This window comes from Eptatretus burgeri, chromosome 16, assembly GCF_056783735.1.
Source record: "Eptatretus burgeri isolate ZD-2024b chromosome 16, Ebu_testis_v1, whole genome shotgun sequence".
In the NCBI taxonomy this organism is placed as follows: domain Eukaryota; kingdom Metazoa; phylum Chordata; class Myxini; order Myxiniformes; family Myxinidae; genus Eptatretus; species Eptatretus burgeri.
Window position 1 is genome coordinate 21,658,386 of NC_140976.1, and position 6,000 is coordinate 21,664,385.

Sequence of the window (6,000 nt, forward strand, 5' to 3'; positions counted from 1 at the left end):
TTAATATCCAAAAGTTTAGTTTAATGAGGAATTAAAACTCGGGACTATTATCTAACATCGTACCAAGCATTATCGAAAGCGAGGTGGACGCCATACTTCAGACGGTGTATAAACCTTGTGTGTTATCAGCGCTGGTGTACTGCTCTTGTGCCAAAGTTCTCGTCGAGGTGTTTATCTTTCCTTTAATGGATTGAAATAAAGGTTGAGAATGTCAATACGGTTATTTCTGATTGACTTGGCCCATTGCTTTAATATATGTGGAAGTCGACTTGTTCAAGCAGAAGAGTTCATCAGTCAGTCAGGTTCCATCGTCGCCGACGAGTGCGTGAGGCGATGTTTAAAAATAATTTGATAAAATGTTTGGATAATGTTCATCCTGATGATAATTGTCTGGTTGTTTTTATATTTTTTTTTGTGTTTTTTATTTTATTTTTAAACTCCAGGCCATTTTCCGACCTCACTTCTTCATCGTCGACTGAGACTCGTGCTTGCTTTTGGATTTTTTTTAAATTGAGAAACGAATGTTGTTGCCTCGTTTATGAATGTGAATCATGATTGTCGTTGTAAAAACTCGCTAAAAATCAAATACTGAGGTATTCTCACACGTACAATGGCGGTCCGTCCCTCTTGAAGATTAATAATGACCGCGCGCCTTTTCGCCTCACGAAGTGTCATGGCGGCTTGATGGGCTGACTGGCCTTGCCGGTGGCGCATTAGCTAATTGCCATTATTCCTTCAGAATTTCAATGTATGATTTAGGGGAGGACACATTGGGTGAACAAAATGGTTACAGCAGCAAACTCTCAGGAAAAAAAATCTGGGAATTTGTTGAGAGGTGGGTTTGAGGTGGAAATCTGGAGGGGTGGGGTTAAATGTGTTCGAAAGGATCATCGTTTAGAATTACGAGTGCGTGCCCGTACGTGCGTGGCTGGAGTGCAAAAAAAAAAAAAACTTTCAAACCGCGTGCCAGAAACAACAACCACACAGGCCGTTCCTTCGCTCTCGCGTGGCCGTACGTGCAAAAAAAAACTTTCAAACAACTACACAGGCCGTTCCTTTGCTCTCGCGTGACCGTATGTGCAAAAAAACTTTCAAACAACCACACAGGCCGCTCCTTCGCTCTCGTAAACGACGACTGGATTGAGGTATTGTGTTTATAAATGCGCATAATAAATCGAGAAATTATTAGAATACAGTAAGTCATCACTATCCGGAAGTCCGTACGTTGTAACCCGTAATGGGGAACGTGGCTGGGGATCTCTTCCCCAATGGCCACGCCTACGCAGCAACGTGTCTTGTCAGACTAAAGGTGGTAGATACTAAAGAAGAGCGGTAAGAGGCTGTGGCTTGCCTGTCTGAAGGATGAGGGACGTCACGGTCGAGGTTGAAGTCATCTGTAAATATATAAATTAAGAGGATCCAGAGAGAGAGAATGGTTGATGAAGATCAGCAATAGGTCTGGGCCACGAACACTACCTTGGGGCACTCCATCCTTGATAGGGAGATGAGATGAGAGTGTTCCGTTGAGTGCCACACCTTTGTTCCGACAGTAGAGGAAGTCAGCCATGTGTGTAGTTGGCCTTGAATGCCATGGGCAGATAGTTTGGAGAGCAAAACCAGAAGTTCTTGCTTGTTTATTCATCTTCCTGTAAAATGTATTGATTCTTTGTTTGTGAAACCTTCGTTAATTATTTATTTTACTTCATTTGGTAAAACATAAACCATGTTCACACTCTTTATAAATATGTCCATAAACTCTGAATACTGCCTTTGAGACGCCTGCTTGGAGGACGCCATTTTGATAGTGCCGCATTATCTACTGAAATGCTGTCGGCCTCATTTGTGTTTGATATGAGCTGCATTGGGACCTTTATTACAGAAAACAAAACATGTGGCGTCATGACCAGCGCAGATCTGATCTCCGGTCCCCCCTCCCCCAATATGAATGCTGATGAGACGGCCAGCTTAAATGCCCCATGAGGTAGCATTCTGCATTTTGAAGATGCTTGTTCGTCGTCTATATCGCACTGGCTTGTGTATGTAATGCACCGGCGGTTTGACGTCCACAGTGGATATGACAAAAGAAACCAAGAAAGGGAGGCTGGGAGCACGAGTGCACAAGCAGAGAATGGCTGCTAAATTCCCAATGGTCTCTGAGGTTCATTTGACACCTGGGTGTATGGATTCTCCAACTGTGTGCTGCTATTGTGGTGAAGAACCACCTGTGGTGAACTGTTTATCCTGCTTCTGCCTGTGGTGTGAACCATGCTTTCAAAAGGTGTGCCAAAGAGGAAGGTTTGCAAATGGTGGTCAAATGTAATGCTTAAAACTTACAGATACCTAATTTTGTTGAAAGATGCTAATATCGATTGTTTCCTACTGGGAAGCACGAGCAACTCGTTTTTATTATAAACAAAAAAAGTTTGGTTGTATCACCTCCTGTGTAAGCCCGTCATGGAAGTTTTGAAGTTCATTTGCAAAGAACTGTTTTGAACTTTGGTGTGTGCGTGCATGCATGCGCAGGGTCATATCCAGGACTCCCGTGACCATGGAGAGCATGTTTGTTTTGAGGATGGATTTTGGTACTTTGGGGTATTTAGAAAAAAAATGAGCTCCTATGCCCCTCACAAAAGTGTGGGCTAACTGCACCAGAGGGCAAAATCAAAAATGGCTGCTGGTGCCCATCTTGGAAATTACACAATTGCATAACTCTTGAGTAAAATAACTTACAGACATGAAATAAGTGTCGTTTTTTTTTTACTAATTTGATGACTAGGGGTCCATTCCAGTGGTTATTTTCTCATTTTGTGGTCATCTTCAATGTGAAATCTAAGATGGCCACCAACAGCCATTTTGAATATATGAATATTTCACATCTTCCAAACCAGTTAAGGTAGGAAGACGATTAAGGTATTGTTTTCAAGTAATTATATGGCAGGAAATTTATTCCAGGTGTAACTTGTCGACTTGGAGGTCATCTTCACTATGAAATCCAAAATGGCCGCCAGTGGCCATCTTGTCGAAGTGTCCAGGATTGTGTCCAACAGCCACGGAGACTGCTTAGGCAGCACCAATGCTCTGCACAGTTTGGTTCCAATGGATGGATGGATGGAAATGCAATGCAAGAGTGGTTAGCAACCACCAATAATACAAGAAAGCAAGTTAAAAGCAGTTGAGGTTACAGAAGTTTAATAATCCATGGTCAACTAGAATGGCCACTCGGTAGAGTGCTACCTCCGCCAGGCTTATTAGTTTGGCTTGATAGGCTGGATCTGGGTTCGGACCTGAACTAAAATGCCATCTGCTTGTTCTTGTCACCTAACTTAACTCATCCACCAAGTTTCGTACGAATCCATCCATAACTTTTTCATACATAGTGTTGTATATTGTTTTAGCCCCATCACTCAACGGTGAAGAATTGCTTTAAAAATTCTCAGATCCAGATCTAAATTCAGATCTTCAACACAATTGAATCATTCTTCCTTGTTACATACCCAAACTGCCCACCAAGTTTCGTCCGGATCAGTACACAACTTTTTCGGCAATCCTGCCATACGTCATTTTTATCCTGCCAAATCTTGCCAAATTCTGGCTACCTTTATTTGAACATCAAGCATGGCCAGCTGATTTGTGAAATACTTGGGTCAAAAACATTCCCTGGTTGGCCCCACAAGAAGGTCGGAAGCATTGGGGCAGTAGCATCACCAGTTAAATCCTGCAAACACAAGAAAATGTGATATTTCCAAAGCACAGATAGCAATGATTTCAAGTGTTTTTAGAAATGTGCAAAGGGGGTAATCAGTAAGTTCATGCCTTTGGTATATATCGGTGACTGCCATTAACAAAGCTGTAATATTATTTATTTATTATTTTCATCTTGCTCCTTTGATGACTGTAATTGAACTTTGGGTTATGGGCCAAGTGGTTGGATGGGAGTGCTAAACAAATGAACCCAAAATGATAATGGAACCATTTCACCACATCGATTTTACTTTTTTGGTGGTGCTATATATATATATATATATATATATATATATATATATATATATATATATATATATATATATATATATATATATATATATATATATATATATATATATATATATATATATATATATATATATAAATATATACTGATAGAATAAAGTTCATTGAAATTTTAACAGAATATATTTTGAAATTCAGACTTGGTGAAAATGAGAGCAGTGCTTTGGAAATTAACTTCATATAATTAAGACTTTATTTTGATAGAAAATTGCATGCAAACTATGGTCCCATAGATTGTTACCATGGCACGATAATCTAGTGGTAAATGGTTATTACGTTTGTCGTGTGGGTTCCACAGTTCAGCATCGTAACCCGAACATAAAGCACGGTATTCTGATGGTAAAGAAACCCACCTTTTCGGTTCTACAGGGTGACTATCAAATAAAATTGGTTGTAGTCTGTTTTGCACAACAGCTGTATTTGTTCGGTGTCTGTGCCTGAGCAGACCCTTGCTGTTCAGTCTTGAGTAAACCACATTTTATGTTCTAATTTTTTGCATATAAATGTCCTCGCACTGCAAAGGAAGCTACTATGCTGTGCTGCATTCGACCTCCGTGGCAGGAGGTTACGGCGTGAACAATGAGGAGGGAGGAGATGAGACTCTGTAAATGATCTGTGCACAGTGGGATTAAATTGATAAAATTGCTTTGGGTTTGAACCCATTGATAAAATGACTGAATTACCTTCCTGGAGATTTGTAATAACCGGATGTATTTTGATGATGATGATGGCAGTGGTTGTGGGGGGTGAAGCTGAAGCTGGAGGGAAGATTGCAAAACTAGTTGCATTCAGAAGTTTAACTAATTTTTGGAATCGTGGAAAGTAATGCCGTGTTGTTGTTTATTTTTTTCAAGGTTCACAGCCTGTCGGATATTTTGATGAAACATGACAAAGTCCATCTGCCAACGAGCAGGTACTTGTGTGCAGGTGGTGGAATGTGGGATGATTGTCACGTCCAATTCTATGCAAGCTTTGATCATGTGTGTTGCTCACTGTAAAGGATTGTTCAATTTGTGCATCACTGTTTTGAGACGCTTGCTGGCAAAGCTTGGTATATTCTCTGTGCAAAAACACTTATCTTTCCTGGAAAAGTTAAAGGCTGTTGAGTTTTGCTTTGCTTGAGAGTCGCTATTATCGTGAGACCTAAAATCCTTTCTAATAACGATTATTTTATTTTATTATTTTAAATGAGCACACCATTAAACATGCACCAAGCATGAAGTGCAGTTTGTTTTTGACCTTGTGGCAAGAGTGCATGTTGATGCCAAACTTTTCTCTGAATTTTCTATCAGCAGAAGTGTTGGAGAGATATTCAAGTAAACGGTCAGAGGTGATGAGTTGACAAGCTGATAGACAAATGAAGGGTAGTAGTTGTCCAAATACAACACACACAGACTCTCCATTGTTATTGCAAGCAGTAAAAGAGACGAGATCAGCAAACGTAGAAAGTCTCGGAGTGGCTAAGGGTTATGAAATATTTCAAAAATATTTTTCTGTGCTTTCTGAGACTGAAGAACTGGCATGCACACGCAGTACAGGGCTCGATTTTAGCGAAACATCCTTGGGAAAAGTAACTTCTCAGAACACACTTTGTACTGGCACCACCATTTAACGGAGGCGCTTTATCTCCTCCGCAGTCAAAGGGGAGCTTTTCAGGATAAATCTTTCTCTCCCATGGAATGTCACCTCGCAGGGTTTGTTAATGTCCTCTTATCCAAATGCTGAGCATCGACCGAGGAAGCAGCACTCGTATAATTCAGCCAAAGACGGAATAGAACCGCCAGCCTCCCAGGCTCAGTGCAGACATGCAAAGTGATGGCATTTTTGTTTTGGCATGTTGAGCAAACGTTTTCTGTTTAGTCTCCCATGAAGTTATTTTTGCTTTTGCATTTATTGACAGATTCCATCCTTGTAACTATGTCTGCAGATGGCTGTCCCAGCTGCAGCGTG

General features: G+C 40.7%; 1 long non-coding RNA gene across 2 annotated transcripts; it reads left to right on the forward strand.

Moving 5' to 3' along the window:
* Nucleotides 1-173: 173 nt before the first annotated feature.
* On the forward strand, nt 174-5,161 carry LOC147010687 (uncharacterized). Of its 2 annotated transcripts, XR_015052419.1 has the most exons (4): nt 186-321; nt 1,880-1,981; nt 2,070-2,278; nt 4,905-5,161. It is a non-coding gene; the product is annotated as an uncharacterized LOC147010687 (long non-coding RNA). The 2 variants fall into 2 exon arrangements; XR_015052418.1 differs by lacking the exon at nt 1,880-1,981 and having other exon boundaries at nt 174-321; nt 4,905-5,146.
* Nucleotides 5,162-6,000: the final 839 nt, after the last annotated feature.